General features: G+C 49.9%; 13 non-coding genes across 13 annotated transcripts; all 13 read left to right on the top strand.

Annotated features, from left to right (window-relative positions):
* The first annotated feature begins 112 nt into the window (after positions 1-112).
* Trnan-guu lies at positions 113-186 on the top strand. The gene has a single exon. It is a non-coding gene; the product is annotated as a tRNA-Asn (tRNA).
* Positions 187-875: 689 nt separating this feature from the next.
* Positions 876-947, top strand: Trnat-cgu. The gene has a single exon. It is a non-coding gene; the product is annotated as a tRNA-Thr (tRNA).
* Positions 948-1,280: 333 nt separating this feature from the next.
* Trnan-guu lies at positions 1,281-1,354 on the top strand. The gene has a single exon. It is a non-coding gene; the product is annotated as a tRNA-Asn (tRNA).
* Positions 1,355-2,043: 689 nt separating this feature from the next.
* On the top strand, positions 2,044-2,115 carry Trnat-cgu. The gene has a single exon. It is a non-coding gene; the product is annotated as a tRNA-Thr (tRNA).
* A 332-nt stretch (positions 2,116-2,447) lies between these two features.
* On the top strand, positions 2,448-2,521 carry Trnan-guu. Its single transcript has one exon. It is a non-coding gene; the product is annotated as a tRNA-Asn (tRNA).
* Positions 2,522-3,210: 689 nt separating this feature from the next.
* Trnat-cgu lies at positions 3,211-3,282 on the top strand. The gene has a single exon. It is a non-coding gene; the product is annotated as a tRNA-Thr (tRNA).
* A 333-nt stretch (positions 3,283-3,615) lies between these two features.
* On the top strand, positions 3,616-3,689 carry Trnan-guu. Its single transcript has one exon. It is a non-coding gene; the product is annotated as a tRNA-Asn (tRNA).
* A 689-nt stretch (positions 3,690-4,378) lies between these two features.
* Positions 4,379-4,450, top strand: Trnat-cgu. Its single transcript has one exon. It is a non-coding gene; the product is annotated as a tRNA-Thr (tRNA).
* A 333-nt stretch (positions 4,451-4,783) lies between these two features.
* Positions 4,784-4,857, top strand: Trnan-guu. The gene has a single exon. It is a non-coding gene; the product is annotated as a tRNA-Asn (tRNA).
* Positions 4,858-5,546: 689 nt separating this feature from the next.
* Trnat-cgu lies at positions 5,547-5,618 on the top strand. The gene has a single exon. It is a non-coding gene; the product is annotated as a tRNA-Thr (tRNA).
* A 333-nt stretch (positions 5,619-5,951) lies between these two features.
* Trnan-guu lies at positions 5,952-6,025 on the top strand. Its single transcript has one exon. It is a non-coding gene; the product is annotated as a tRNA-Asn (tRNA).
* A 689-nt stretch (positions 6,026-6,714) lies between these two features.
* Positions 6,715-6,786, top strand: Trnat-cgu. The gene has a single exon. It is a non-coding gene; the product is annotated as a tRNA-Thr (tRNA).
* A 333-nt stretch (positions 6,787-7,119) lies between these two features.
* Positions 7,120-7,193, top strand: Trnan-guu. The gene has a single exon. It is a non-coding gene; the product is annotated as a tRNA-Asn (tRNA).
* Positions 7,194-7,240: the final 47 nt, after the last annotated feature.

Raw genomic sequence — 7,240 nt, 5'->3', positions numbered from 1 at the left:
ATGCACGTTATCCATGTGAAGAGGCGTAAGCAAATGCTACCATTCTGCGAGATTCCTGCAGAAGGTATACGAATTGCGTTGATATACAGAGCACAAGGGAGCTAAAGTCAAGGCCTCCGTGGCGCAATCGGCTAGCGCGTTCGGCTGTTAACCGAAAGGTTGGTGGTTCGAGCCCACCCGGGGGCGAAATCGTTTTAACCGGCACCGAGGTGAGGACATACGTCAACTTTGTTAGAGATACACAGCTAGTGTGACAATTTGGCTGCGTTTGAGTGATGCCACAGAGCCTTATACACATTCAGCCAAGTGACACTGTAGGTAAAAACATGGCCCTACACAGACGTTCTGCTGTTTTCCTTTTTATTCGTCATGTGTGACACTGCAGTAGAGGGACGCCCGCTACAAAAGACGTATTCTTTACATTCAATTTCAGCATATACGTCGCGAGTGCCATATGACAGGGCCTGTCTCTCGATGTCGATTTGTATTTGGTGTGTCTTAAGTGTCGGTCTGCAGTAGGCCGCTGTTGGCCGAGCGACGTGCAGTCGCCTTACATGAAGCCCCATGGGCAACGCCAGTGCCACTGTGGACAACAGCGCACTGTAGCCAGAGAGAGGAGCCGAAAGGCGCATTTCGCAGTCGAGCCACGCTATCCCACAAGCTGTGCACTAGGTCAGGATTGTGCAGACCGCTAACTTTTGGTGGGCCGACGCTCGTCGTCGATCGTAAGGGCGAAACATTCAAGAGATTTGGAAAACGGCAATGTGGACACCCCCAGCAGCAGCTGTGTGCCAAATCCGATATCTGGTCGAGGGCTGCAAGATTCAGTATGATGAAGTAACAATTTGGGGATAGCTCACAAACGCTAAGCTGCCGCCTTCTTAGCTCAGTGGTAGAGCACTGGTCTCGTAAACCAAGGGTCGTGAGTTCGAACTTCACAGTAGGCATTCATTATTTAAACCTTCCTGCAAGGAGCGGAGCTATCTCGAGCAGCATCTAACACATGGCAGTACACTGAATGAAAGGGATGTTCTACAACCTATGACAAGTATTCTACTGGCCTCAGAGGTTTTCTGAATGCATAGGCAGAACATTGGTTTGTATGCATTTTGTAGTATAATGTCATGCTTGGCGATGTCATTCGTTTACGAGCCTCGCTACAGTGTGCATGCACGTTATCCATGTGAAGAGGCGTAAGCAAATGCTACCATTCTGCGAGATTCCTGCAGAAGGTATACGAATTGCGTTGATATACAGAGCACAAGGGAGCTAAAGTCAAGGCCTCCGTGGCGCAATCGGCTAGCGCGTTCGGCTGTTAACCGAAAGGTTGGTGGTTCGAGCCCACCCGGGGGCGAAATCGTTTTAACCGGCACCGAGGTGAGGACATACGTCAACTTTGTTAGAGATACACAGCTAGTGTGACAATTTGGCTGCGTTTGAGTGATGCCACAGAGCCTTATACACATTCAGCCAAGTGACACTGTAGGTAAAAACATGGCCCTACACAGACGTTCTGCTGTTTTCCTTTTTATTCGTCATGTGTGACACTGCAGTAGAGGGACGCCCGCTACAAAAGACGTATTCTTTACATTCAATTTCAGCATATACGTCGCGAGTGCCATATGACAGGGCCTGTCTCTCGATGTCGATTTGTATTTGGTGTGTCTTAAGTGTCGGTCTGCAGTAGGCCGCTGTTGGCCGAGCGACGTGCAGTCGCCTTACATGAAGCCCCATGGGCAACGCCAGTGCCACTGTGGACAACAGCGCACTGTAGCCAGAGAGAGGAGCCGAAAGGCGCATTTCGCAGTCGAGCCACGCTATCCCACAAGCTGTGCACTAGGTCAGGATTGTGCAGACCGCTAACTTTTGGTGGGCCGACGCTCGTCGTCGATCGTAAGGGCGAAACATTCAAGAGATTTGGAAAACGGCAATGTGGACACCCCCAGCAGCAGCTGTGTGCCAAATCCGATATCTGGTCGAGGGCTGCAAGATTCAGTATGATGAAGTAACAATTTGGGGATAGCTCACAAACGCTAAGCTGCCGCCTTCTTAGCTCAGTGGTAGAGCACTGGTCTCGTAAACCAGGGGTCGTGAGTTCGAACCTCACAGAAGGCATTCATTATTTAAACCTTCCTGCAAGGAGCGGAGCTATCTCGAGCAGCATCTAACACATGGCAGTACACTGAATGAAAGGGATGTTCTACAACCTATGACAAGTATTCTACTGGCCTCAGAGGTTTTCTGAATGCATAGGCAGAACATTGGTTTGTATGCATTTTGTAGTATAATGTCATGCTTGGCGATGTCATTCGTTACGAGCCTCGCTACAGTGTGCATGCACGTTATCCATGTGAAGAGGCGTAAGCAAATGCTACCATTCTGCGAGATTCCTGCAGAAGGTATACGAATTGCGTTGATATACAGAGCACAAGGGAGCTAAAGTCAAGGCCTCCGTGGCGCAATCGGCTAGCGCGTTCGGCTGTTAACCGAAAGGTTGGTGGTTCGAGCCCACCCGGGGGCGAAATCGTTTTAACCGGCACCGAGGTGAGGACATACGTCAACTTTGTTAGAGATACACAGCTAGTGTGACAATTTGGCTGCGTTTGAGTGATGCCACAGAGCCTTATACACATTCAGCCAAGTGACACTGTAGGTAAAAACATGGCCCTACACAGACGTTCTGCTGTTTTCCTTTTTATTCGTCATGTGTGACACTGCAGTAGAGGGACGCCCGCTACAAAAGACGTATTCTTTACATTCAATTTCAGCATATACGTCGCGAGTGCCATATGACAGGGCCTGTCTCTCGATGTCGATTTGTATTTGGTGTGTCTTAAGTGTCGGTCTGCAGTAGGCCGCTGTTGGCCGAGCGACGTGCAGTCGCCTTACATGAAGCCCCATGGGCAACGCCAGTGCCACTGTGGACAACAGCGCACTGTAGCCAGAGAGAGGAGCCGAAAGGCGCATTTCGCAGTCGAGCCACGCTATCCCACAAGCTGTGCACTAGGTCAGGATTGTGCAGACCGCTAACTTTTGGTGGGCCGACGCTCGTCGTCGATCGTAAGGGCGAAACATTCAAGAGATTTGGAAAACGGCAATGTGGACACCCCCAGCAGCAGCTGTGTGCCAAATCCGATATCTGGTCGAGGGCTGCAAGATTCAGTATGATGAAGTAACAATTTGGGGATAGCTCACAAACGCTAAGCTGCCGCCTTCTTAGCTCAGTGGTAGAGCACTGGTCTCGTAAACCAGGGGTCGTGAGTTCGAACCTCACAGAAGGCATTCATTATTTAAACCTTCCTGCAAGGAGCGGAGCTATCTCGAGCAGCATCTAACACATGGCAGTACACTGAATGAAAGGGATGTTCTACAACCTATGACAAGTATTCTACTGGCCTCAGAGGTTTTCTGAATGCATAGGCAGAACATTGGTTTGTATGCATTTTGTAGTATAATGTCATGCTTGGCGATGTCATTCGTTTACGAGCCTCGCTACAGTGTGCATGCACGTTATCCATGTGAAGAGGCGTAAGCAAATGCTACCATTCTGCGAGATTCCTGCAGAAGGTATACGAATTGCGTTGATATACAGAGCACAAGGGAGCTAAAGTCAAGGCCTCCGTGGCGCAATCGGCTAGCGCGTTCGGCTGTTAACCGAAAGGTTGGTGGTTCGAGCCCACCCGGGGGCGAAATCGTTTTAACCGGCACCGAGGTGAGGACATACGTCAACTTTGTTAGAGATACACAGCTAGTGTGACAATTTGGCTGCGTTTGAGTGATGCCACAGAGCCTTATACACATTCAGCCAAGTGACACTGTAGGTAAAAACATGGCCCTACACAGACGTTCTGCTGTTTTCCTTTTTATTCGTCATGTGTGACACTGCAGTAGAGGGACGCCCGCTACAAAAGACGTATTCTTTACATTCAATTTCAGCATATACGTCGCGAGTGCCATATGACAGGGCCTGTCTCTCGATGTCGATTTGTATTTGGTGTGTCTTAAGTGTCGGTCTGCAGTAGGCCGCTGTTGGCCGAGCGACGTGCAGTCGCCTTACATGAAGCCCCATGGGCAACGCCAGTGCCACTGTGGACAACAGCGCACTGTAGCCAGAGAGAGGAGCCGAAAGGCGCATTTCGCAGTCGAGCCACGCTATCCCACAAGCTGTGCACTAGGTCAGGATTGTGCAGACCGCTAACTTTTGGTGGGCCGACGCTCGTCGTCGATCGTAAGGGCGAAACATTCAAGAGATTTGGAAAACGGCAATGTGGACACCCCCAGCAGCAGCTGTGTGCCAAATCCGATATCTGGTCGAGGGCTGCAAGATTCAGTATGATGAAGTAACAATTTGGGGATAGCTCACAAACGCTAAGCTGCCGCCTTCTTAGCTCAGTGGTAGAGCACTGGTCTCGTAAACCAAGGGTCGTGAGTTCGAACTTCACAGTAGGCATTCATTATTTAAACCTTCCTGCAAGGAGCGGAGCTATCTCGAGCAGCATCTAACACATGGCAGTACACTGAATGAAAGGGATGTTCTACAACCTATGACAAGTATTCTACTGGCCTCAGAGGTTTTCTGAATGCATAGGCAGAACATTGGTTTGTATGCATTTTGTAGTATAATGTCATGCTTGGCGATGTCATTCGTTTACGAGCCTCGCTACAGTGTGCATGCACGTTATCCATGTGAAGAGGCGTAAGCAAATGCTACCATTCTGCGAGATTCCTGCAGAAGGTATACGAATTGCGTTGATATACAGAGCACAAGGGAGCTAAAGTCAAGGCCTCCGTGGCGCAATCGGCTAGCGCGTTCGGCTGTTAACCGAAAGGTTGGTGGTTCGAGCCCACCCGGGGGCGAAATCGTTTTAACCGGCACCGAGGTGAGGACATACGTCAACTTTGTTAGAGATACACAGCTAGTGTGACAATTTGGCTGCGTTTGAGTGATGCCACAGAGCCTTATACACATTCAGCCAAGTGACACTGTAGGTAAAAACATGGCCCTACACAGACGTTCTGCTGTTTTCCTTTTTATTCGTCATGTGTGACACTGCAGTAGAGGGACGCCCGCTACAAAAGACGTATTCTTTACATTCAATTTCAGCATATACGTCGCGAGTGCCATATGACAGGGCCTGTCTCTCGATGTCGATTTGTATTTGGTGTGTCTTAAGTGTCGGTCTGCAGTAGGCCGCTGTTGGCCGAGCGACGTGCAGTCGCCTTACATGAAGCCCCATGGGCAACGCCAGTGCCACTGTGGACAACAGCGCACTGTAGCCAGAGAGAGGAGCCGAAAGGCGCATTTCGCAGTCGAGCCACGCTATCCCACAAGCTGTGCACTAGGTCAGGATTGTGCAGACCGCTAACTTTTGGTGGGCCGACGCTCGTCGTCGATCGTAAGGGCGAAACATTCAAGAGATTTGGAAAACGGCAATGTGGACACCCCCAGCAGCAGCTGTGTGCCAAATCCGATATCTGGTCGAGGGCTGCAAGATTCAGTATGATGAAGTAACAATTTGGGGATAGCTCACAAACGCTAAGCTGCCGCCTTCTTAGCTCAGTGGTAGAGCACTGGTCTCGTAAACCAGGGGTCGTGAGTTCGAACCTCACAGAAGGCATTCATTATTTAAACCTTCCTGCAAGGAGCGGAGCTATCTCGAGCAGCATCTAACACATGGCAGTACACTGAATGAAAGGGATGTTCTACAACCTATGACAAGTATTCTACTGGCCTCAGAGGTTTTCTGAATGCATAGGCAGAACATTGGTTTGTATGCATTTTGTAGTATAATGTCATGCTTGGCGATGTCATTCGTTTACGAGCCTCGCTACAGTGTGCATGCACGTTATCCATGTGAAGAGGCGTAAGCAAATGCTACCATTCTGCGAGATTCCTGCAGAAGGTATACGAATTGCGTTGATATACAGAGCACAAGGGAGCTAAAGTCAAGGCCTCCGTGGCGCAATCGGCTAGCGCGTTCGGCTGTTAACCGAAAGGTTGGTGGTTCGAGCCCACCCGGGGGCGAAATCGTTTTAACCGGCACCGAGGTGAGGACATACGTCAACTTTGTTAGAGATACACAGCTAGTGTGACAATTTGGCTGCGTTTGAGTGATGCCACAGAGCCTTATACACATTCAGCCAAGTGACACTGTAGGTAAAAACATGGCCCTACACAGACGTTCTGCTGTTTTCCTTTTTATTCGTCATGTGTGACACTGCAGTAGAGGGACGCCCGCTACAAAAGACGTATTCTTTACATTCAATTTCAGCATATACGTCGCGAGTGCCATATGACAGGGCCTGTCTCTCGATGTCGATTTGTATTTGGTGTGTCTTAAGTGTCGGTCTGCAGTAGGCCGCTGTTGGCCGAGCGACGTGCAGTCGCCTTACATGAAGCCCCATGGGCAACGCCAGTGCCACTGTGGACAACAGCGCACTGTAGCCAGAGAGAGGAGCCGAAAGGCGCATTTCGCAGTCGAGCCACGCTATCCCACAAGCTGTGCACTAGGTCAGGATTGTGCAGACCGCTAACTTTTGGTGGGCCGACGCTCGTCGTCGATCGTAAGGGCGAAACATTCAAGAGATTTGGAAAACGGCAATGTGGACACCCCCAGCAGCAGCTGTGTGCCAAATCCGATATCTGGTCGAGGGCTGCAAGATTCAGTATGATGAAGTAACAATTTGGGGATAGCTCACAAACGCTAAGCTGCCGCCTTCTTAGCTCAGTGGTAGAGCACTGGTCTCGTAAACCAGGGGTCGTGAGTTCGAACCTCACAGAAGGCATTCATTATTTAAACCTTCCTGCAAGGAGCGGAGCTATCTCGAGCAGCATCTAACACATGGCAGTACACTGAATGAAAGGGATGTTCTACAACCTATGACAAGTATTCTACTGGCCTCAGAGGTTTTCTGAATGCATAGGCAGAACATTGGTTTGTATGCATTTTGTAGTATAATGTCATGCTTGGCGATGTCATTCGTTTACGAGCCTCGCTACAGTGTGCATGCACGTTATCCATGTGAAGAGGCGTAAGCAAATGCTACCATTCTGCGAGATTCCTGCAGAAGGTATACGAATTGCGTTGATATACAGAGCACAAGGGAGCTAAAGTCAAGGCCTCCGTGGCGCAATCGGCTAGCGCGTTCGGCTGTTAACCGAAAGGTTGGTGGTTCGAGCCCACCCGGGGGCGAAATCGTTTTAACCGGCACCGAGGTGAGGACATACGTCAACTTTGTT

Source organism: Schistocerca piceifrons, unplaced genomic scaffold, assembly GCF_021461385.2.
Source record: "Schistocerca piceifrons isolate TAMUIC-IGC-003096 unplaced genomic scaffold, iqSchPice1.1 HiC_scaffold_716, whole genome shotgun sequence".
NCBI classification, from domain to species: domain Eukaryota; kingdom Metazoa; phylum Arthropoda; class Insecta; order Orthoptera; family Acrididae; genus Schistocerca; species Schistocerca piceifrons.
Note: the sequence above shows the minus strand (reverse complement) of the source record. Positions and strands in the feature narration are given on the sequence as shown.